This window comes from Lonchura striata, chromosome 2 (assembly GCF_050655825.1).
Source record: "Lonchura striata isolate lonStrDom1 chromosome 2, ASM5065582v1, whole genome shotgun sequence".
NCBI lineage: Eukaryota > Metazoa > Chordata > Aves > Passeriformes > Estrildidae > Lonchura > Lonchura striata.
In genome coordinates, this window is record NC_140704.1 from 39,944,011 (window position 1) to 39,969,543 (window position 25,533).

Below are 25,533 nucleotides of genomic sequence, written 5' to 3' on the forward strand. Positions count from 1 at the left end.
TTAAATGAGTCCTCCCCCAGTGGTACTGCCCACTGGAGGTTTGATTGGCCCAGACAGTCCCCTCTGAGTTGAGCTGTCAAGTGGACCATGTGTTAGACTTCTTCCAAGTGGACCATGTGTTGGACTTCAGCTCTCCCAGAGAAGGACAGATGTGTGCTTCAGTGCCACCTCATTAACTCATTTGTTAAAAGCCCCCAAACAATCCATTTCCATGCAGATAGAAATCCCAGCCTCCCCCTTTTCACTTGGATGTGTATTCTCCAGAAGATAGGCAGATATGTGTTGATCTGCTCAGTTAAAAAACTTCAAACCCCTAAAATTCTGGTCTTTGACCCTGCCCTAAAACTAATTTGAACTATTCTCAGCTGATCTGGAGTTGAAGGACATGGCTTTTGACTGGAAATACCTTATCTCTAGACAAGTAATCGTTGCTAATTAAACCAGTTAAAAGACATTAGCCTCTGCTTACTTAAGTTTCAGTCAGTGAATTAACAAGCAAACCATGGTGTCCTTTTAAATGAAGAGGTTCTCATGAAATAAGACAATCTCAGAATCAATATCTTTTTCCTGTGAGAACTGAAAAATAATCCCTGCAGCATAGACTGAGAGTAATTTCTCCTGCACAAAGCACACCTTTCTAGAACTTGCAACTTGTCTCTTTAAAACATACAACTCCTTTCTTTCTTTAAAACATACAACTCAAATTATTTCAGAAGTGGTAGATAAAAATCTGGAACCAGTTGCTAATACAGAAATTACCATGTGGAAAAAGAAGGGTACGCATGTGTGTGTTTGTACATGGAGCCTTACCTCACTGGCATTTCTGTATGAGTAACAATGAGGAGGTGCTGCACTTGTAACTGCAGAGAGCTTGAGAGAAGATGGAAAAGAAGTAGGCACAAGATTTGACAGTGGAAGAAAAAAATATTTATGGTAAAATACTTCACACTGTATAAAAAACTCATCTACCTCACTGTTTACTTGCAGAAAAACAAGGAAAATTGCAAATATAGTGATAATACACTGAGAAAAGCTGCTGGGGAGATGGGAAAGGGCCAGGTAAAACACACTCAAGATGGTGCTGCCAGGCACATTCATGTGATGCCGGGAGCCCAGGAAGCATTCCTTGTTAAAGTGTGGCATATGTACCACTGCCAAGGAGAGGATAGATGGATGTTTGGACTTATCCACTGATGTATACACATACCCCCTATATAAAAGTTTTCTACATGAGGTTTGAGTCTCCTAAATCATGCGTCTATGTCAACCTTTAACATGGGCCAGAATCAAACACCTCCAGTGAGGTTATACTTGCTGAACTTCAGTGTCCACAGGCTGGATTCTTTGCCCACCGTCTTCTTTAGTGTCCTTTGCACCAGGGGAAAGTGATGCCAGCTGCAAAATGTCAGCACTTGACATGTGTTTGCTATCAAAAATGTCTGTTGCAGTGTTAGTCAATAGCAAACTGATTCCACAGGAAGTTTTCCCTTTGACTACAAACTGGAGAAAGCCATATACAACTTAAATTCTGCCTGTGAAATATCATATACAGAATCATATTTCTCTTTTTGCAAATTAATCTGTGGTCCTCGATCTCTCTGATCTCTAGAACCTTCTTTGGAGGTTCATTCCTTCTGTACAGTCCTGAAAAAAATGAAAAAAAAACTTCAAACCCCAACATTTCTCTATATTTCAGATTACCATTTCGCTGTCAAATGGTAGATTTTAAAAGGTTGTGAAACCTGGAAAAAACATTCTGTCTGCACAGAGAACCACAACCACCTCAACCACCTCAACCACCTCACTTTGTATTGAAAAACAGCAATGCATCACAGGCCAAGTGAAGCTGAACTTCTTCACATAATTTAGCACACTTGCTGAGTTTCTCCCATCAAGTTTTCATGGCTATTCTCCTTTCAAACAGACTTTTGTTTTCCTCTCTCCCTTTCTGTTTATTGCATGCAAACATGATTCCTATTACTAAATCAAGCCAAGAGAGCTACAGTAAATTTTCTATGCCCTAATTAAGGTTTAAAATTGATTTTGATATTTCACATATAGCAAAAAAAATAGATGTGATCCTGAGTTATGATGTATTCTTCCAGAAGAGTCTGTCATTTCAGGTACTGAGGAAAGATAAAGATGAAGAGTAGGTGGAGATCAAAGAAAAAAAAATCCTCTGCCATTAAACTCCCTCTGTGTTTCTGGTTACTGACTTTGAATGTCCCATCCAATAGTTGCTAAAGAAAGCTACCTAAGGCCTGTTTTCCCTCCTCTTTACCACCTTACTACAATGGGTGGGCACGTGCTTAGAAGACAGTGGGGAAAAACAGGGGACAATCAAAGCTTTGAAGTGCACAGACTGGCAGCTACAGCTGAAACCTTGACTTTGACATCAGGCCGCTCCAGTCAGACAAGAAGTGACAAGGAGACTGCACAGCACCCTTGCAAAGGGCACCTGCACCCAGGACCTGCTTTTCTTTTTACCTAGGTGCCATCACAGCAGCAGGATGAGAGCAGGGGCACACTCTCATTCCCCCAGATCAAGTTCACAGAGAAGAGAGACGCGTATTAGCATTTAAATGGGATCTGCAGCATGTTTGTTGGTTTTACACATCTGGCTCAGGGAGGGCAGCAGCTGGGATGACTCCAGACAGAAAATACAGACTTCGGTGCTTCAGAGTCCCAAAGCCTCCTTCAGCAAGTGGAGTTCATAAACCTCTTGGCAGCTGCAATTATGATATCCTCACTCATAACAAGCAGTACCTTACTCCAGGGGAAATCTCTTTGATTTTTAATTTAGCCTAAGTTGTCACATAGGTGTAAGACACCAAGACTCCAAAGTTCCTGGAGAGTTAGAGAATACTGGCATTTGCATTTGAATCTCAGCTGTTGGCTCCAAGTGTGAGGGAGGAGAAGGGGCACAAGTCTCCCCTCTTCTTCCTACTTACACTTCTTGCATATGTTATTTTGGCAAGAAAAGGAATTCTGGAAGAGCAACAAAAGCTGGGGTAGGTCACAATGTTTTCAAAGTCTGTCATATTAAAAATGAACTTAAAATTTGATAAATTGGTTTTTTTTTTTAATCCAGGCATTTAATTCTTTATCTGAGTGACTTTGAAGAAGTGTAGTTACAATCTGTAATGAGTTACAGAAGAGATCCCTAGTAGTTTTCTGTGCCTGTCAGCCAAATCTCTTGCAGAGCCATTGGTTCTGGCCATTTTGGTAAGCACAACCCTCATGTTAATGGTAGGAAGTGGGACTATCACAAACTCTCACCACAGCCTGACTTTGCTGCTCTACTCACCAAGCCATGCTTCTTTCTTATATGCAGAGATAAACTTTTGCTTTTTAAGCCTAGCTTAAAAAAGAGACAAACTAGAGACAAACCCTCAGTCTTCTGTTTTAGTTCTAGTACTACATGCCTTTGCTCTTCCTTGTGTTGTGTCCTTCAGTCAGCCCCACTGCACCCATGTTTTCCTGCCCACAAACATCCTGTAAAAGCTCCTGCTGGTGATTCAGCCAGTGGGGCTGTGTATGGATGGGGTGTCTGTCCAGCTGCCACTGCTGCTTTGTCCCCCACGTTCACAGTGAAGGGTCTGAAGAATTTTCTATGCTGAATGCAAACTGGAGAGAAATTAAATTAGTGAAAATATTAAGACACTAGTGTGATTGCATGAATATTTGAGTGTGTGTGAATGTGATGGCCAAGTGGCCACCAAAGGAAGAGAGAAAATAAACCCTGACTACACTGCATCACAGGCTGTAATAGCTACAGATGAGAGACTCCTTTGTATTCCAGTTTTTCAGAGGGTAATAAGGAGTCACCTGTTTTAAAAGAGATAAACAGGCTGGATCTTCAACCCCCCCCATTTGGGAACATTGATGTTTAAAGTGAAATGTTTATTTGCTCTAATGAGGTTGATGCAAAAGGGTGTTTGGTATATGCATACCAATTTCTAAACCTCCAAAAGAAAGGTGGTGATGTCTGAAAGCATAGAATGACACCTACAAGCACTTCTCTGGTTTCAAAGTATCACTATGACATCTCAGATCTTTTTTTTTTTAAATGCAAGAGCAAAGAAATTTGCAAAGTAATTAAGAAGCAAATAGCCTAAACAATCAAGGAGACCAGATTTTTAAGAGTTAAAATGTTGTTGTAGGGTTTTCTGGCACAACCTACCATTAGCATTAAAAAGAAGAATTGGACATTTACATGGTGGCAGGTAGAAGGAGTGCAGTTCTTTCCTAGACAGTGAGACATACCAGGAAAGAAACACTTTGACATTAGAGCATTAACAAATCTGTAAATGATTAGCCAAGAAAAGAAATCTGACTGATTGTTTGTCAGTTCATTAACCATCCACTGCAAAGTATATGGCTATTGTCTCCTGCAGTCAGAACAAGGTGATGCAATACAAATAATAAAGATAACAGCCAGAAGACCTATTTCACTATGTGGATTGTGCACTTGGTCTTGTAAATCAATTTTTGTGTACCTTGTTTCTTTGCAAGTGATAGCTGCAAGGTGAAGAGACAAAGTAACACACATCTAAAATAAATTTAATTAATCTGGAAAATAGGCTCATTACCATTTTTTGATCCAGCACTTATGTAAGAAAAGTGCTAGCTTTGTGTCACAATACAAATGTCAGTGTTTTAACTTTTCTGTGCATAAGTGAAATGAATTTGATTTGGCTAAGCATGTGCCCAGCTTTAGACCTGTGCCTAAGACCTGTTTTTAACAACTAAACCCTTCTTACAGTACTTTGCTGAGTCAGGGATTGGATTCAGTGCTCCTATGGATAGGCAGCCATATGCCAGCAATTGTGGTATACAATGCTTAATTTCCCAGGGGAAAATAAACCTTGAAGAAATTTTTCTTCATCACACAGCTAGATCTGAGTCCCAGGAGAACATGTTTTCCTTGGCTCCAATGGCATGAACCCTCTTAGAAAATAAAGGAATTGGCTGGGCACACTAGCACCAGAACTGGTACCAATGCCAACAGCCTAGACCCTTGCTTGCATGTTTATTAAACAATGATCAGGAAAATATGTGATCACTACCTATTCCTATTTAACTCAAGGGAAAACCAAACCCACTGCTGAAAGGACACTGCCTATGATCTTCTTGCCTTGAAATGCCACACTCTCCCAGGGGCACTCTCCCCTTCTCACTGGTGAACAGGCAAACAGGCAGTTGCTGCTGGTGTAGGATGATATACTTGATGGAAACTTGCTGACTGCTGAGATATAGGTGACTGTCCCCTCTCAAGATCACCCTTCTCTTTTCTTTCGTCTTCTATCCTACATGTGTGGTAAGATTTTTTGAGCCAGGATTTCTCTTGCCATATTCATGTGTAGCAGCTACACTGGGTCATGGTGACAGATGGGTACTAGAGACAAAATCCAAACCAGTTTAGTTCCTGATAACTTATTTCTTACTCTAATGTTGAGAAAATTATTTGCTTTCCTGCTTTTCCACCTTCCCTTAACTCATCTTGAGAAGAATTCATATCCTGAGATACATTCGCATGCAACAGGCCAAGGGAAGGGATCTCCATCATAGACCACTTTTAACATGGGTTATTGTAACTGGAATTTTAAAGTCAGTCAACTCCCTGGCCTTTTAATCTACAGATTACCTTGCTACACCTTACCTGCTTCTCAGAAAGTAATACAGATGGTCAGAGTTTTCAAGTTGCTTACTGATTTTCCAGTAAAAAGGAATTTACACAACAGCAGACTTTGCTTATCACCTATACATGATCTATACATAATTAGCTTTTTTATTGTTAAGTGGAAGAAATCTGCCAGCTGAAGACAAATGGAATGTAGCAATAAACCAATAATCAACTCAGTGCCTCTAAAAAAGGCTTTGGAAAGAAACATCCACTTGTGAATGGAGAAACAAATTCAGCTTAAATATAGTAAAGCAAAAGCAAGGTAAAGATTACCCTTAGAGGCGATGGACTCCTGGATGATAAAAGCCCTGCTCAGTCATAACTAGGAGCTGCTGTAGGGTAGGACCAAGAAGCCAGACGGGGAAGTGCTGCTTCAGTCCACTTTGCTGTTGGGAGAAAAAAAAACACCTATGAAATAATTCATCCCCAAGGAGGGGGTTTTAGGTGACCTCCATCCATCTAAGAAGAGATTACATCCACATGGAACTGAACACAGACCAAACACAGAATCTGTGTCTGTGCCGACTCCTGTTTTGCTATACATCCAAGCATGAAGGAGTTAAGGCCTGAGCTGCAACACAAAGTTAATCACATATTAAGTCATCTTCAAAGTGTGGATTTTTTCTTGCGTGTTCCAGGGTTAGCATAGTCCAAATCAAATCATTAATATTAGCACTAGTCCTGAAAACATTGAGCATCTCCTGTTTTTTCCATGCTCCATGGCTGTGATTTTGTGGTACAAAATGTTTAGCCACAAAAAAGATTTGTGGTATTTCTAGAATCCCATCCATGGCTCTGCCCTCCTGTTCCCTCCAGCTGTGGCTGATGATTTCTGCCCCTATATGGGAAGAAATAATCAGGCTGGGATGTCAGAGGACACACCAAGTCATGTTAACATGACCACTATTTTCATTCCTAGATGTTGCTTACTGAACCAAATTATTTATGAGAAAGAAAGAAGCAAATAATATCAACACACAAAAATAATAGCACACACATTGCAAAGAAGGTCAATGTGTCAGACCATATAGGGTTCTTGTCTCTATATCTCAAATATTTCTTATCTAAGACCCTATAAAATATAAGCCTGCTTCATCTCTTCCAAAACAGCTTCCTTCAACACTGCAGAAAAAAACCCCAACTTTGAAAAAGAGTAACACAAATTAAATTGTGTACACTGCAGGGATTTATCAATCTGTATCACCAAGGTAGAAGAAAAAGACAGACAAGCCATCTTTGTCTAACATTCTATAGTGAGAGAATTGTCATTGTCTTTGGATTCTTTTATAAATAAAATAAATATAAAAAGACAAGTAATTTTCTCACCTAATTTTCCTGTAGAACTGATAATTAAGTGTTGTTGGCTGCATCACCAGAACACATTTGTGATAGTTGATTTAGTGTCTCTGCACATTTAAAAGCTAAAAATTTTCTCTTTTCCTGAGTAAAAATACCTGTTTCATGGCCTTTTCTTTCCTTCAAGTAATAAGTCAGCTTTATTTTTTTTAACTTGCCATCAGTGAAAAGTGTTCATTTTTCAGAAATGTGTCATGTGTCTAGGACCTTGCTGAAAAGTAATTATTGTGTATGTTGTAGAATTACTCTCAAAATATTAAAAAAGATGCAAGATGCTAGCCCATATATTTTTAAAATATATATTACAAAGACACTGGCTTGAACACAAGATCAAAGTTTAGAGGTACAAATGTCTGATTGGGTGGAAGTCCTTAACTCACTGTCTGATGTTTTGCACATCCATTAATTTATCTTCTTAAATGGGAAGCATTGAAACTACAGCTAAGACAATGCTGGACATGGGAATAAACTGTCACCTATGTGGGAAGTACTTGAGGCTTTCCTCACAAATGTGTCCATCCTGTTAGTGTGGCTCATTCTTGCCACAGCAGCAGCAGCCTGGCAATATTGTATTGCCATGTCAAAGCTTCATGGCTGAGAGCTATGCAAAAGGAATACAAACAGTTTGGGCACAAAAACAAGAAGGTTTAATTTAAGGTGCCCAAACTGGAAATAGACAGTCAGAGTCTTTGACTAAGAGCTTTTGTACATCTTCAGAATTAGGTACAGCTAAAAGAATCCTCTCTTCTTGGCTCTTCCTTTCTCAGTGTCCTCAGTTCTGGCTCCGGAAGACAAATCCTTCACACTGTGATGTTAGAATGTGTCTGGATGTGTCTGGCACTCTTCTCTGACCACACTGACTGACAAGCTTTCAAGAAAAACAATGTCTCTATGTAAATCGAGGGACTCAACACCTGTGCCAGGGCATCCAGCACCTTGCTTGTAGGCACACACCTTTCATTTCGTTCCACTTATTTTGGTACAAAAAGAAAAAAATAATCCTCCCCCAAGAGATGACATTAAAACAAATTGTGTTTAGACTGAAACCAAGTACTTGTAGTTTTCCCCAGTGTGAAACTTATTTTAAGTTAAACCATTGAAACTTTCCTGAGTGCACGAGGCTTTGAAGAATGCCTACATACTACCCATGACACTGCAAATTTCAGCAATAACCCACAGTAACTCCCACGTCATGGACACAGTAGCACAGCGCTTGCAAAATTGCTGCCGTTTACTAGTCTCTCTACGTAATCAAAGCCCGCACACACACACACCAAACTATAACCAGAGGTAATGACATGCCATGAGGTCATTTTTGCCACCCTGAGTTAGCAAGAGACATTAAACGAGACATTAGAAGAGCCTCCCTTGAAATGGCTATGTGAGAATAGCCACAAAGGCAGAAAAACTATATAATGTGTGCAAGTTTTCTTATAAAAGAAAGTAATAAGATAGGACAAAAGTCCTAATATAACTCTCCTAGCAGGATCAATGTTGTTTCTGCAAACTCTATTGCCTGAATATTGCACTGGAAATCCTCAAGGACTTGTTAGCTCCTGCAAGTCCCTATGGGGTGATTTAGGAGGTTTATTGTTGTATGTCTGTACATGGAGGCATCAGGAGAGATGGGACTTGTATGCAAGCCTTTGTCACCACAGTTTGCAACCTGGAAAATTAAACTGCTATCAATCCCACCTTATGTTAGTATTCTGGCCCCTTGGCAATGGTATTCTGAGCAATCCAGTATTTACATACATATACGGTTTTCATTTTGGCAATTAAACATCAGGGACTGTGAACTGAAGCCTATAGCTGCCTGCAAGGACAGAAAGCCATTTTGACAGCAGCAACTGGCATGGGCTGAGCATGGGAGCACTTTCTTATCCAGCTTTTACCTGTGTATTTGCCTGGCTGCCATTGATCATGAGTGTCGGTGCATGCAGAGCCCTGGCAGCAACATAATATTCACCAGTGATGCTTCAAAACCCAGTCTTTTCAATACTAAGTCTGCTATTTTATAAATTCCAGATAACATTTTAAAAGGCATTTCTAATGAAGGTCTTGTTATTCCCCAAGTAGAGACAGGCAGCTCAAGCTTTCTCCTTTCTCTGTCTTGCCTTTTTTCCTTATCACCATTGTGTAACAACCTAAAAGATACATGACATTTATCACAACACTTCTCATCCATTCACCTGACAATTAGAAATGCCCAGTGGATGGGCCAGAGGCCTGGTATTTATGTTTGTATTTTTGAGTTTCAGCATTTCTGTAACCCTTTGTTACCACTAGTACAGCCAAAAGTCAGCACTCACTTCACACAGCAGGCACATCCACATCACTAAAACACAGGATTGAGAAGGAGCTTGGACATGAACTCTGGTTTGTGTAAAGAATCACTCTCACCTGTATTTTCTGCCAGCTGTCACATCACAACCACTTGCACTTACCACCAGGAAAGGTTTGTCACAGCTTCTTCTCCCTCTTAGAAGACAGACCTGAGTGTGGGGAGGCAATAAAACTTGCTGTTTCTTTGCCCATGGACAGCTAAGGCCAGATCCTGCTCACAGCAAAACCAGATTGCTACTGTTTAAGAAAACACATCCTGACTACACTTCTAAACAAATGATATTACTCTATTTTTTTCACAGCTGGAAAATTTTATTGGCCACCACATCTCCCCACTGGTGATGCAACTCCATTTGCAACCCATTGCTCATAATCATCCTATATTTTCAGGTGCATCACACGGGCACATGATGCTCAAATAAATCAGGATGACTAGAATTTAGATAAACAGAGTTATTTAGGGCAGAATTTAAATGAAATTATACAAATTATGATATGTTTATGGCTAGATATAGGGCCAAGTGAGCTACTAAGATCATTACTCGTGAATTTATTTGCAGAATAAGTAAGTATAAGAAAAGCAGGGTCTTGCTTAGACACATCTGCAAATAATGAAACATCATTAACATGCAGGAGACTTGTCACATTTTGGTGGATTTGATTTTCAAATACCAGCCTGGGTTTCTTGCTTCCCAGTCTCTGCAGTCCTGCCATCACCACTAGTTGCAGGCAGTGGCATTCCCCTGCAGAGGCTGTAACACCACACTGCCCAGAGGCACGGCGTGTTGATTGAAGCATGGTCTCTATGTGTCATGTGTCAAGGATGATATGTCACCAAATCAGCCTTGCATCTCTACACAAGGTGTCGAGATAACACTATCAAATCATGGCCTGGTGACTATTTTTTAGTGTCTAATATAACAAATGACTATAAGCTCACTCTGGATTAATGTCGGTGTCATGAATGTTTACTAATGCATATCAAAGCTGGGATCAATGCCAGGAAAGGATTTTAAGTGTAAGTTTACAATAAAACAGAGAAAGAGAGTTGACTTCCCTCTTCCAGCACAAATTACAAGCAAGTTTACACTGCACTGTGCAAGGGCAGAGGGCAATATTCCTGACATATTATTGAGAAAACAAAACTTCCCTTCCTTCTTTCTGTGAAGGAACAACATAATTTTAGTTATATTGGTTTACTGCTTGAAACTGTAAGGTAAATCACATTGTGGGCAAGACGTAAGCTCTGGCTTGCCAGTAGACTGGTTACATGTGTGCTTACAACTCTCACTGAACAACTCACAACATCCAATTGGACATCATCATGTTTTTTTAACTTCTATTTTTATTATGTTCTACAGCTGGAAATATCTTCCCAGACCCCTGAAAATTGTCCATGATTGTGTCCAGTGCTAGTGTAGCAGATGCAGCAGCATGCCACCATATGTGCTTACAGAAATTCCCACTCTGTCCCACCAGGTTCCCCCAGAGCAGCTGGTGTTTCACAGGGTCCCATAGCTCAGAAGTGAATGCCAAAGGATGCAATCTGAGGGCAATATGCTGTTGCTTTCAGTTTTAATATTTTGTCATTGCTTCTTTGAAGGGCTTTGAAAGCTTGCCTTGAGGATTGCTTTTCTTCTTCAAATGGCAATATTTATTTTAACAAAAGAGTTTGCGGCAAATAGGTTAAAGGGAGAATCCTCCACTTTTACCTCTTTTCCTGGAGGAAAGGAGTGAATTCCTACTTCTGCATTGGAGCCTAAACTCTATATGGGCAATTCCTGACCTGCTGGTCATCACAGTCTGCTACACAGGGCCTTCAGCCCACTCCTCAGCAGGCGGCAGCACTGTGGGGTGTTTCATGGGGCCAAGGCATGCAAGAAACAAAGGACAGACTCAACCCTTTCCTCTTTCATGCACCCTCTCTGCAGCCAGGTAATACATCCTTTTGCATGTACTGTACAAAGTGGCTGGGACCCCTCGCCCAGCAGCATTGGGTGGGCAGTGCTGCCATACATCATGTCAGGCTGCACAAAAGTAAGGCAGTGCCTGAGCCTCACACATATCTGTAGGAACCTGAGCACTCATATCTCACTTCAGCTTCATCCCAGATATGTATTGGTGCATGTATGCATTTTCACAGCCTTACAAATGAACAAAAATATGGTTCTTTCAAGTGGTGATAGTGTCACAAGGAAGTGGCAGACTTGGGACATCAACACTGCAGCTCCTGTCTATCAGCCTGGGAAGCCCCTGCCCTGTGCATCTCTACTTGCAGCTGATCTCAACAGGTACATCACACTCTCCTCTTGGGTCCTCACCATTGCAGCAAGTCCAAGAAAACATGTGTAAGCTGGACCTCTGGGAATTACAGACATCTGAGACACACTGGGTGTTGCAGGTGTTACTGCCCCTGCCTTTCAGCTCTCACCCCAAAAGCAGGCAGCAGATGCTGACTCACACCTCCCCGGCTCCCAGGTTACAGCCACGGAGGAAGGAGAAAATCAGCTCGCAGAAAGGGGATGGCGTGTGAAGTGTGGCTGCAAATACTGGCCTCAACCTAGCGCTGCTGTGGCCAAGGAGCCAGCCAGAGCAACAGAGCAGGACAGCAGCAGCCTGTGCAACCCCACAGAGCTGTGGGCAGCTCTCAGGCTGTGTCAGAGCTGGGGCTGAAGCAAGTTTCAGGCAGGTTTAAGGCAAGATGGTGTAGCCATAGCTGAAGATCCTGGCTAGCAGTGAAGCCGCACACTGTTCTGAGCCATCATCCATCCTGACCAAGTTTCCTTGCCTGTTGCTGAATAATGCAGCAGCCTGCCACAGCCCCATGTCTTGGTGCTCCCATCTGAAACCCAGAGTCCATAAAACTTCTCTTCCTTCATGGAACATTGCGAAATGTTTGGACCCAAAGTTCTAGCTAAGAGCCAGCATTACTGGTGTTCAGCTGATGATGCTGAAGGTAAAACTGCAACAACCTTGAACTTGGGGGAAGGAGGGAAGGAAAGAAAACCTCTTCACGTGGACTCATGCCAGCAGCACAGCCAAATGCATGAAAAAGACTTTCGTTTTGGAAAGGGTGGGCACACGGAGGCCATTGTAGGGCAAAGCAAACAGCTGAGCTGTGACCAGCTAGGACCAGCTAGCAGCCACAACTTCCCACTCACAGCAAGGCATCATTCACTGAGAGGCAGCAGTGGCTAAATGGCCCTGAAGGAATCCAAGAAGCAAATTTTGAGCTGACAGCCAACCTCCTTTGCTGTCAGTGAGGCAGTGGCACAGGAGGAGCTGGCATCTAATGGGATGGGCACGTGAGCTGGGTGCCTCCACACCGCAAGGGGAGGGTGGCAGAGCCCTGCTCTGGGAATCACCAGGATTAGAAATGATTGCTTGTCCAAAGTATCACAACTACCACTACTCCTCTCTGATATATTGTGGTTTCTTTATCCAGCACCTGAGTAAACCAAGCACAGGAAGCACCAGAGGCTGCATGATATTTTTAATCTATTAATCTGTCTTTGCAGCACCCCTGGGTTTAGAGCAACTAAACTTTTGATTTCTAACAAAACCATTTTATAATCCAGACTACCCGAATCAGAAGAGTACAAAACTTGAGCTTCAACTCCCAACCCCCTCACCCCACCCCACCACCCCCGCTTTAATTTCCTTCAGCAATTTATCACCTCTTTGCAGCTCACACATACAGAACAACCAGAAAAATTTCTTAACACCCCTTTGGCAAGCCACACGGAAGCAACTGCCACAGTATTCTGTTATTATTGTTTTCAGGGCCTATGGCAAAGAAAACCTAACAAAAAAAAGCACCCAAACTAACTAAGAAAGAAAAAAAATGAAATACTTACCTTCCACAGGCAAGATACATGCAAAGGGTGAGAGAATCCACATGAAAGGGCAAAATATTTTTTTTCAAACAGAATTTTCCTGGAAAACATATTGAGAATAGTATAATCTCCAAATATATATTTACACTACCTACATACACGTCTTTGTGCTTCTATTATATATTTATAGAAATTATTTTAAATACAGTAGAGAAGGTGTTGCTTGAAGTTTTACTTAAAAGCAGGAAAATGGGAAGTAAAATTCAGTCCCTGCTCCAAATCCACTAGCTCTGCATATTAATTTAATATTTTTTCTATTCTATTGCTCTGGTCTTCCATTAAAACCAGACCAAACTCAGGCAGCCTGTGTAATTTCAGGACAGATGGAATTGCCCCTGTTATTTCCCATTCACACAGCAAAAGATTCTCTAATGAGGTGAATACTTGGGGCTCAACTTTTCCGCTGCCCCATAGCCTAGATTCTCATTTTACAGTACTGTGAAGTGGTGGTAAAATGATGCCTTACTAAATGGTAGTATTTTACACCACTAACCCAGCTCTTCAAAGCGGTGTTAATGACTATGCAGAGTGCAGGAGCCAGGAGAGTCAGACCTTAGGTGTTTATGGCCAGGAAAAGAGAGAGCAAGCACGGCTCCCTGTACTTGCAGTGCTGCAGCCCTGCCACGCAGAGGCTTGCGCAGCTCGTTCAGTTCTCTGCATGACCTGCTTCTAGCCAAGAAGCCTTCTTTGGACTAGGGTGGTAGCTATGCCTTCTCTAATCTGCTGTTTCATTTACAGGTTTTGTGGCCAGGACTTGAGGTCAAAGCCGATGGCTCTTATTCAAGAGCAATCCTCCCTCACCATGCCCAGCTCAAGGATACATTTAAGCCATATTAAATGCTAGAAACAAATCCAGCCCAGCTTTGAGACCACCACACAACACACCTGCCCTGGGGTTTGTAACCCTTTCATCATGGACATTTGTCTCTTGCATCCCACACAAGTGTGACCAGGCTAATTAATTCCCTTCACTCACCCTTATTGTTCATCTCTGTGCTTTGCTGAGATGCATTTCCATAAAACTACATCAAAAAGCAACAATATTATCCCCAAATCATACTTCTTTGATGGAGCACCAAGCACCCCACAGTTTCTCTGACTGTTGTACAGACCTGTGTCTCTGTTCAGAGCTTCTTGTCTGACTTTCAGATCACAAGTTCTTGAAGGTGGGGAGTATCTTTCTGTTGGGAATCTGCCAGTCTGCTGGTATAGTGGAGTCCTGACCTGAGAGCAAACACAGACCAATCTTTCATCTCTTATAAAGAGAGCATGTAGAAGAAAAGAATTCTGCCCAAATAATTTCAACTAGTCTTCTCTGAAAACTTTTGTTATACTGCAGGATGAATATTTTACATGGGACAGGTAATGGTTCCCATTACTCTTGGCTCCTGAGACTCCTTTCAAACACCATGTCTATTGCAGAGGAAAAAAGCTGCATTTTGCTCCCACAACCTCTCAGTATGTGGCAAATCCCCTCTCTTCTATCTGTGCCCTTGATGGTCTTGGAGAGCCCACTGAGAGGAGGCTGACATGCAATTCACTAAGTGCCAGCACTGCAGTTCCCTGCTGTGCCCTATCTCCTGCACGTGCAGGGACATTTGCCAGCTTGGGGCAGTGGTGTGTTGGCACTGGGATATCAGTTCCTCCTTTCAGAAACAGGAAGCATAATGGATGTGTCACTTTTCTTCCTGGGACCACCTATCTACTGATGGCCTTACAGCACCATTAATGTTCAATCCAAACACTGCTCAATTTGCTTACAGACAAGTTTTCCTCTTAAGCTCCATGTGCTTTGTACCAGAAATGTGTGTGTGCATGTGAATTTCTACTGCTAATACCAGAGGCACAAGGGAGTGTGCAGATGGATGATGCTTGCACAGTAAAACTTATGCAATCCATAATAGAATATGTTACTAGTCAGTCATTGTCACTTGAGATCTGCCTTTTTCTTTTCTTATACTACATATAGTGCATTTCCAAAAGTTCTTCCACAGCACACAGGATTTTCTTGGAGAAGGAGAGGGATTAGTCTACTTGATGTTAGGCATCTTATTGAGACTTCTAAGCTGCCTGCCTTAAATTCTCTTTAGGAAGTATTCTAAACTTTGTTTATCTCTGTCTTCACTCCAGGCAGATTTCAGAATAATTATTATTCCTGAGTTTAAAGTGAAAAATCAAGCAATGTAATTTTGTTGCAATGCAAACTCAGAGTAACTGACCCCCTGGGGCAGGCTTAGTGAGGGATTTGGTCCTATCCACCCTGAAGAAGGACAGCACCAAGTGGCCAAGTGGCAATGGTCATGAGATAAGGTATGGAGATGCAGGAGGCCCTCCTCAACACCTCGGCATGCTCAGACCATACCCATCACTGCTGTTGGCAGGAAGGGTCACTGGAATTCACACCAGTTTGGAACAGACAACTCTTTACAACTATGCATGGGAATTGATGTAAAAATGGCTTATAACCAAAAAGTCAGTAGTGCTGCAAAGTGGACAAATTTGCACTAGAAGAAGACCAGGTAACATTGGCTATGCCCTCCACCCGAGGAGCTGCTTCTGCATATAGCATCTGGCTTCTGACAGTGCAGCTCACAATGACACCCCAGACTAAAGAAGCTGTACTGGTCATTGCTTTTACTTTTTCCTTAGTGTAACTGCATCTACAAAATGCTTTTGGTAGAATAGAACTGCTGTTTAAAAAAATCACACTTCAAATCAAGAGTATTTTTCTGGTAAGAGTTGCTGGAGTGTGATCTTTAAAGCACTTTACACTTGTGATTCTCCTCTGTCGTGCTCATCCCGCACCACAGCACTGCAGGAATCAGGAGCTCTCACAACATCAGTAGGCAATCTTTCCTGGTCACAGCATGTGCCCAAAATGTATATTAAACACTCATCAATATTTGGCATGAGGACACTATTTGCCATCCCACTGTCACCCAAAGACATTTCAGCTTTAAAGCCATACCTGTACAGATTTAAATTAAACCTGCACCTATACAGCTTTAAATTCAACCTGCTGGGGACTGCTTTTGGTCACTGAGGCCAGCCAGCACAGTATGGCTTGTGTCTATGCTACCGGCTGCTCTCCTTTTCCAAAACCTGCCTCCGGTCTGGTCACTGGGAATGGCCCGTGCTGGCTCCCAAGCACTGCCTGCGACCCGCTGGGAGGGCTGCTGCCTGCTTGGACCAGGTAGCAGCACAGATGACCGAGTTCCCGTCCCAGGGATTTTCCCTGCCGCTGTTCTTTGACTCAGATGGACGCAGACAAGGCGTCTGCACAGACTGCAACACGTGCTGAAGATCTTTGCTTACGTTATTGCACAGAAGGATTAGGACTCCATAGGTTTGGGTCAGCAAAGTCTTCACAAAGACTGAGCAGAGCCTTTACACATATGCTTGGCTACGAGTCAGGTAAAATCTGGGATGAAGAATCCTCTTTCTGTGCTTTTCCATAGCAAAGTGGAAGACCAGTAGGAAATGCAGGTCCTCTGGATGGCTCCTACAGCTTTGCAGCATATGTGTGGGAGTCATCATGATATCCACACAGTATTTAATCAGAACCTGCCTGCTTTCAGCATGAAGATGGTGTCCCTGCAGGTCTCTCATGTCCCCCCAGTGATTTGACATGTCTCAGTGACTTGTCAGCTCTTTAGAGATGAGGAAATGGAGAAACCACTGAAAAATACAACAACAAGGAAAGCTCTCCAGGGATAAATAATGTTAAGACAGCTAGAAAGAATAGACTTTAAAGAAAATAATTTGAAATTGAAATAGCAAATAATTTGATAATTTGAAAGGTTATCCCTTTTTCCCAACTATCACTTGAGCTAGTAACAGAAATTGCCTCCCTTTACTATTTTTCTTAGACTAGCCTAGCTATCTATTACTGTCAAAATTACTCTCACTTTCTGCAGAGGAGCAGATCACCTAAAAGAACCACACTTGCTGCTTCTAGACATGATACAAACACTTCATATCAGTGCTAGATCAATCTGACTCCTTTTCCATGGCATAATCCCATGAAACCAGAACAATTTGAGGACTAACCGGCCCAACTATTAAAATATCCATGTCTAAAGCAGGGAGTAACTTCCCAGTCCATTGTGTGGGCATAATGTCTGCAGATAACAGAGTCCTACTGGTTGGACAAACATGAGATTACATTAGATCAGATCAAATTTGATTTGATTAGATCAGAATTAATTCAAGATGGGTGCTTTATTATCTCTTGACAAGGTTCTTGCTCTCGTGCTGGGTTTTTTGGGAGCCATGAAACATCTTGAATGTTTAGAAAATAGAAATACATTTGTATTCTGCACAGACTTTTTAATTTTGTTATTGTTAAAGATTTAAGAGGGGACTGAGGTGTAAAACCAAATTTTAATTCTGCTCAAGACAGATGTACTGTATTACCAACAGTGTTGGAAGTGCTAAATGACAATGTCACGTGGAAAATTTTTAGCTGAGAAGGAGAGATGCACTTGCAGTTTAAGAGATAAACAGTGCATGTTTAAAGATTCTCAGAGCAAAAATAAATACCTTCTGAATACAATGACTCCTCTCTCAGGACATGGTTATTTGTTTGCACCATACAAAACCAACAGTAGGGTAATATTCTCAACCTGAAATGGCTGCTATACTTCTGTTCTGAAGATTATTAGACCAAATTTTTGCATAGCCTCAAAGTCTCAGTGAACTACAGGAAACTTCCCTTATGTTTAGCATTGCGCAGACTATGTGATGAGCTCTTGTTTATTCTGTGACAGGATTCCTCAGCCTCCCCTTACTCTCCTTTTTTTTGTGCTGAAGTAAGGCACCCTGGGTTCTGGACTGGAGGCTCTCACTCTCTGTGCATATGAGGGAAAATGACAGCTTGGTTGCTGTCAATGAAGAGTTGAGAGAAAAGGCAAAGTGGATACTTCTCATTAGGGGAAGAAGGAACACAACTTTCTGAAGAAAGTTTGCTTTATATACTTTATACACTTTTAATATACTTTTAACATACTTTATATACTATACAGCTGGATTTTTAAAGTTGTCACACATACACACGTAATAGCTTCACTCTTGTGTTCTCCATATTTCCTTATCCCTCAAAAAGTTTTTCAGAGTTAAATAGGAAATAGCTTCAAGGCTCATCCACAAACTATCTGTTCTATCAGGGGATAAGGCCATTAGATGTGTGTGTAGAAAAGCAGAATGAAGGACAGGGCTGGAAGGTTTCCCAAAGATTCAGGCTCCTCACTGTCTACAGAGAGCATCAGAGAAACAACTTAACTTAAGACACTTAAGTGACTTAAAAGGCAAAAGCAAAATAAATTCTCCAAATACCACTGATGTACAGTGATGGGGCTATTCAATCAAGTCATCAGTGGCCTCAGGTTTATCCTGAAGGCTCATCAGATCCAATCAGCTTACTGATCACCGGCTTTTACAGATTTCTTACAGGAAACAAAGGAATTAGGCCATATTCATGCTGAGACTTCTCTTTTGCGGGGTGCTTTTCATACATTGTATGAAACCCTAACTGCATGGTGTAAGCTGCTTTTCTTAGTTCCTTGAAACCCATGGTCACAACCACAAATAAATTTAAGTGAGTTCTAAATGCAAGCACATTTGTGTGCTAAGAATGATTCAACTTAGTAAGTGGATAAAATTGAACCCAATTTAAAGTATCCTTGGGTTTCCTTCTGTGTTTTATTTGCAGTGCTCCTTCACCATTCATTAATTCTGGAGTGGATGAGGCAGACTGCACCATCACTCAGTCACATTTCAGGGAAGCTGCCACTGGGATGGCCACCTGAAAACATCCCTCCTTGGGCTCTCTCTTCAAACCCACCACAGGACCACAGTGCCTTTTGTGCTGTTCAAAACAGCTTATCCTCTCATGAAAAAGAGATGGAAGAGGAATGTGAAGGCAGACACCATCCAGGACACATGCCAGGTTCCTGAGCAACACTGAGAGGCTTACTTTGGATTCTCTCCCATGTCCTCCTCCTGCCCTGCAAAGCATGGTTCACATACATCAGATACAACCTGCACACAGCTCTGTCATCCACATCACATTTTGACTGAAGCTAGTTACATTGACTGAAGCTAGTCATGTTTTTAGGAACTGGATATTAACCTGCATTTCTATGGATTTAGCTTTGTCTGCAATTCTTGTGTCCTCTTGGATAAAAGGAGAAATAATTTTTGAGAAGTATTTAACTGTTTTCATGTGTCCTTGTGAAATACTGCAGTCAGGTGCTGCTCTTCATATCTGTGTACAGGCACTGACAAACAGCAGCAAAGACAGAAGTGCAGATACAGAGATAACATATGGTCACCTTAAAAATTTGGCATCACTATTGTCTATTGAAGCCACTGAGATTGCTTCCAGTGAGTGGGCAGAAGATTTCAGTTATGACATTTAAAAGGCACAAGCGAGAAGCTTTAAACTATAATGTGTTACTAAAGAGCTAAAGCAGTCTGACAGCCCCTAGCAGATATGAGGCAGCCTGGGAGCTCTGTCTCAGCTGCTTTCCTTGGTCTCCACCTGACAGCAGCAGCCCTTGAGCCTCAATAGGTACAGACACAGCTCCTGGGAGACATTACTGGGAATGCATTTTGCTTTTATTCCTGCTTTAAGTTAAACTCTTTGCCTTAAGCAGCCATGGTGGCAGGTGATAGGTTTCCCTTTATTTTGCCTCAGGTGTGGGTACCATCCACTAAGTTTTAGAGGCAGCAGATTGGTAATGTGAGTCACCACAACATGCTATTTTGTCAAAAGCATGACTTTTAAAGTCTGCTGGCATAACTTAAAGCACAAGAGGGGCAACAGCCTGGCCCCAAGTAGTTTAAGTGACTACAAATGGCAAATGCATTGTTTATCAGCACTGGCAAACTGAAATAAGGCCACAGCACACCCTGAATCTGGACTGATGGTGCTAGTTTGGGTGTGGTTTGCTTTTACAGAAAAAAATAAAGCATCCTGAGACTGACACTGTGCTGTGCCATCTCATAGTTATAGAAGTTATTTCACCGATGTTTGAGGCCATTTTGCTACAAGGATGTGCAGTGCAAGGAAAACAAACCAAAAAAAACCCCAAAACCCAATAGCAAAGTCACCTAGAGAGAGATGGTGACATAGAATTGTAGGATCATTGAATAGCCTGGGTTGGACGGGACCTTAAAGATCATCTAGTTCCAACCCCCTTGCCATGGGCAGGGACACCTTTCACTACACCAGGTTGCTCAGAGCTCCATCCAACCTGGCCTTGGACACTCCCAGAGATGGGGCAGCCTGTTCCAGTGTCTCACCACTCTCACAGTAAAGCATTTTTACTAACATCTAGTCTAAATGTACCTTCTTTCATTTCTAAACATCCCGTGTCCTGTCACTATGTGTCCTTGTAAAAAGTCCCTTTCCATCTTTCTTGTAGTCTCCCTACAGATACTGGAGGGCTGCAATTTGGTCATCCTGAAGCCTTCTCTTCTCCAGGCTGAACAAACCAAATTCTCTCTGCCTTTCCTCTTTCCTCGTAGGTGAGCTCCTCCATCCCTCTAAATGACTTGGTCTCCCTCCCTGACTCACTCCAACAGGTCAATGTCCTTCAATGTGGTGTGTAGAACAGTCCATGCAACCAGGTCTCATCTCTGTTCCTGTAAAGCCTGTTCCTGGAAGTGGTAGCCATGCCAGAGAGGAGCCTTGTTTGCCACAGACAAATGTATCAGGAAGTTACCACATGCAAGTGCAGGTATATCAATAGAAATGCAATATATATCAATATATATGTTATTTCCCTCCCTTAACCAGAGTTGCTACAAAATCACGACAGCCTTTAATGTGACCTGAGCCTCTGCAAGGAGCAGTATTACTTTAGCAGGACAAATTGACCTTATTATCCTCTATACACTTCAGCAGCTTAAGCACCTTGTCAAGTAGATTTTTAGCAGTAGAGGGCTCTTTAATTTAGCTTGTAAAGGCACAACACCATTCTATGGCTACCAGCTGAGGGAAGGTGATTTTGAATAATACCTAGTAAACAGGACTGGATTACCAATATTCACTTTCACAGTATTCTTCATTTGCTAATTTATCATAGTTCTAATATTCCTCTGGTCAAGTGCTCTCCTCTGTTCCCCATTTAGAGTTAGGGGTAGATTGTGGGGTTTACCTCAGATCTGTTGCCCATGGAAGTTTTGTAGTCCAGACCCAGCTGGTCTGGAGGCATATCCTACTGCTGCATCAGATGCTTCTGCTCCCTCACATTTGCCAAATCCTACTTCAACTGACTGCAAAGTCACATGCTATCTGAGGAGGCAGAAGCCACTAGTGAAAAACAGGGTGAAGAGGCAACACTTCAGTTAGATGTTGTGTTTGCCCTTTCTTTTTTCCCCCAGGCAATAAAAAAAATTATTCAGGATAGACCTGAATTTAAATATTGCACCTCACAATAGGAAAAGTGATGAACTGCAAATGTGCTTGGTTTTTCTTCTTTAAGATTTAAATCAAAGACACCTGAAAAATATTCTCTAGTTCAAACAGATATTAGAAATCTCCTCAAATTAATGTCCTTATGTTGTCTATCTAATGTCCATCTATTAATCTAAAGGTAACTGGCAGGTATGGGGAAATCTTACTGTTCTTGTGTTAGAACAGTTACTGCAACAAATAAAATGTGTTTGTTGAAGAAGTCTTAAGAAAGACAAGTGAGAACTTGCAGGTGATGACTGAGGAGGTCCATCCTGCTTCTTTGGCAGTGAATGTGCAATGAGCATAATGCTGCTGTAACTTGCCACTTCAGAAGAAACTGGACAGTTGACATGCAACTTAGCCCATTTTACATCACTCTCAATTCTTTCCAGACTAATTTCTGAACTTGACTTCTAACCAAGATCTCAGCAAAAAGCTGAAGTGTTTTTGAAGACTGGACAAAATTACCTGCAGATAGTTCAGAAGTTATTACCCCAGCAATGTGTGTGGGGTGGCATGGAGGCATTTGCACACAGCAGGATTTTTCAGAAGTTATGTTATTAGTCAAAAGGTTACGAGTGGGTGTAGAACTTAGATTTAAGTAAACTTAAGAACTTAGATTTAAGTAAGTTTGTCTTTTTTATTCTCTTTTGTTATTCAGCCTAGCAATAACCAGTAGGAGTGTATTGCTTTATAGAAGATTCTGCAACTTTTAATAATGTTAGAGTGGTAAAAACAGTAGTAATGAAAAAGACCAGCCATGATATGGAGGTGAAGCAAAAGGACAGATTTGAGTCCTTCCTCTTTAAGATAATTTATACTGGGCTCTGCTCACTTCTCTGGGTAAATCCCAGCCATTCTCTAGCTCAACCCTATCTTCCCCTTGCAAACTCTAAGCTCCATTACAAAATAAAGCTCTTTCTGATGTCATCAAACACAGATTGTACAATAGCAAGCATTATTTCAAAAGCCATCTTTCCAGGTCCCATGACTGCTCATTGAGTTGCTTAGTAGAAGTTACCTCAATTATGTCTGAAGAGGTTGCTTTTGTACCAAAGCTCTTTTGTTTGATAAAGCTTTTATCAAAATTAAACAAAGCTTTAATGGCATTACAAAAGCTCTTCAGAGCTATGTATATCTTAAATCATTAGACCCTCCTCAAAGCTACATGAATGTTCAGAAAGCACACCCAGGCAAAATGAAACATGATGACAGACTGCAAGGATACAAGGACTGGCATTAAATTAGAATCTGTATACAAAAAAATCAGTTATCACAGAATATTCTGATTTGAAACTGACCCATAATGATCATTGAGCCTGGTTCTTAAATAAATTCCATTCAGGGATTGAAATTGCATCCTTGGGGCTAGGAATCAGTTGTTCCCACAAGCTTTCAGACTCAAAAAGCAGTGAAATCAGAAAAGTAGTTGCAGAATGCAACATCAAAATAATTTCAGTCAAGACAAAGCCAATTTCAGCCAAGATGAAGTCTGTATCTCAAGGAAAATCTGCAAAATTTTTGGTTTGGGGCTTGTTTGATTTTTTTTTTTTTAAATCTACATTTAAACAGAATCAAAACCACAGGGGGAAAAAGTTGATTTACAATGTTTTCAGCTCCCAGAAACTTCATCCAGACAGATGTGGAAATAGAATTAAACCAGTGAAAAACCCGTTGTCAGCATTTCCAGTCTAGAGGATTCTAAACCAAAGTAGATTCTTAATATTCCTCAATATTTTGAGTTTCAAAATCAGCTTGTCCCTTTCTTGTAGATGCAAGGCTACAAAATGTTACAGATACTTAAAGTAAGTTTAAAGTAATTAGATTATGTTGTATCAGTGAAAATATAAGATTGTCAGCAATAATATAAGTTTTTTTCCCCAAATACATTCTGCTTTATCATCACTTATGCATCTTGGAATATGCATGTAATAGTTTAAAAATTGCTAAAATTAATACAGAAGACACAGGAGAAAGAAGATACCTGACTTCTGTGGATGGGACCTTAAATATTAAGTCTGCAATCTAGCATGTCTTCATTTTTATACTGATGCAGCTTTAATTTTAGATTAGCATTTCAGAGAAGTGTCATTCTTAGAAATGCATGAGTTTAAATACTTTAAGGTGAGAAAGACACAGTAAAATCTGTTTATAAGTAAAACCAGAGCATCGTTAGCCTTTCTATGGAGAAAAAGCAATAGGAAAATAGATAAAACTTCAAGTCAGCTTAATGTGCCACACAGCAGTGACACAGAAAGACCACAAAACTCAGATCTTCACAACTGATTTTTATTTGATGGAGATAAGCAGACCAGAAAAAAGTAACAGAAAAAAAGGCCAAAGAACCAAAACACAAAAAAGCAAAAACAAAAAGCAAAAAACAACCAAGCAAAACAAAACAAAAAACAAAACAAAGCAAAAACAAAAAACAAAACAACAAAACAACAAAAACCCAAAACAAAACAAAAAAATAATCAAGAGAAAAAAGTAGTGAGCACTATGGCAGGAAAATTAAGTTCAAAAGGGAATTTCAAGTGCTGCAGATGATGAGTATCATCACTCGCTGATCTCTCTGAATTAGCTTTTGTCTTTGTGACCAGGTGATGTGGACAAGACCAGACCTGCAGAATCCTTGCATTAACCAAGCAGTGCCCAAGAACCCCCTTAGCTGGGTGTTCAGCAATGCTCCTCATGCCTTCCATGCAGAGCAAAAGCCACAAGGGCCATGTGGGCTGTGCTGTCCTGTACCAAACAGGCAAGGCAAAATCAAGGTCGGGGAATGGAAAAAAAAAAGCCATTAAATCAAAATGCATTTCATTTATATATCAACATGTTTGAAAATCCTGTTGTTAAAAAGAGCAGGCAGCAGATTGAAACCACTTCTCTTTAAAACTGGCAGTGCATCAAAATGTTTTTAAAAATAATTAGAGAGGTGCAAACCACCAAGGGGACCCTGCTGCTTGCAAACTGGAAAGTGGCTTGTACTTCTCAGGGCATGACTGATTTCGAGCCTGTTGCGGGTCAGCACACTTCCACCTGAGCCTGAGCTGTGGACCTGTGCCAATTGACTCAGCCAGCCCGGGCCCCATGCAGCCCGCCTGCAGTGGGCTCTGGCTGCAGTGACACACGAGCTTCCCACCACGCAGTGCCCGGCAGGCTGGCGGCTCTCCTCCTTGTCAGCAACCAAGAGGTGTTCAGATGGATTATTTTTGGCTGTGGATGGTGACCTTGGGACTCCTCACAATCCGGGCAGGGCTGTAACATTCCAGGGGTATGCAGAAGGGTGCTGTGGTCCTGCAGCAGGCCCAGGGTGCCAGTGCATGCTATTTGGGCTAATGGAAGTTTTGGCTTTTTCCATGGTTCTTTCTTCCCTAAAAGCTACTCAGAAGCAGGAATGTGTCCCTTGCCTGCTTGTAAAGGGAGAGATGGGCAGAGCCACTGCAAAGGCTCAGCCCTGAAAGGTGGCCCAGAGCTGGGCCTGAGCTTCACCTCCTTCGCTATGATTTCATGGTGTGGTATGTTCAGTGGTGACACTGGTGTGGAGACCTGTATCCTCCCTGGGCTGCTGATCCTCTGGTGCTCTGGCACCTCCCACAGCAGCTCAGGTTCGTCTGCGCGTGGCTGACAAGATCCCCTGTGCCATTCCCAATGATCACCCAGCAAGGTGGTTTCAGGGGAAGGAGGCAGCTCTGGCTGCAGAGCAGTGCTTTGGCAGACGGCACAGCCAGGGTCAGGCATTGCCCCAGCTCCCCTTGGTCCAGGCCCACTGCCAGGCTGTGGAAGCACTG

The 25,533-nt window shown here is 41.7% G+C and overlaps 1 protein-coding gene across 10 annotated transcripts in view; it reads right to left on the minus strand.

The window, feature by feature from the left end:
• EOMES (eomesodermin) overlaps positions 1-25,533 on the minus strand; it is a 193,061-nt gene that overhangs the window by 27,536 nt on the left and 139,992 nt on the right. For 5 of the 10 annotated variants that reach the window (XM_085569295.1, XM_085569272.1, XM_085569277.1 and 2 more), the window contains 4 exons: positions 14,397-14,508; positions 13,246-13,324; positions 9,446-9,537; positions 1-6,072 (listed from right to left, as the gene is read on the minus strand). The exon at positions 1-6,072 is cut by the window's left edge. The gene's annotated coding sequence lies outside the window, so the exon portion shown is untranslated. The remainder of the gene's footprint in view (positions 6,073-9,445; positions 9,538-13,245; positions 13,325-14,396; positions 14,509-25,533) is intronic. The other 5 variants (XM_021536533.3, XM_085569285.1, XM_085569271.1 and 2 more) reach the window with 4 other exon arrangements.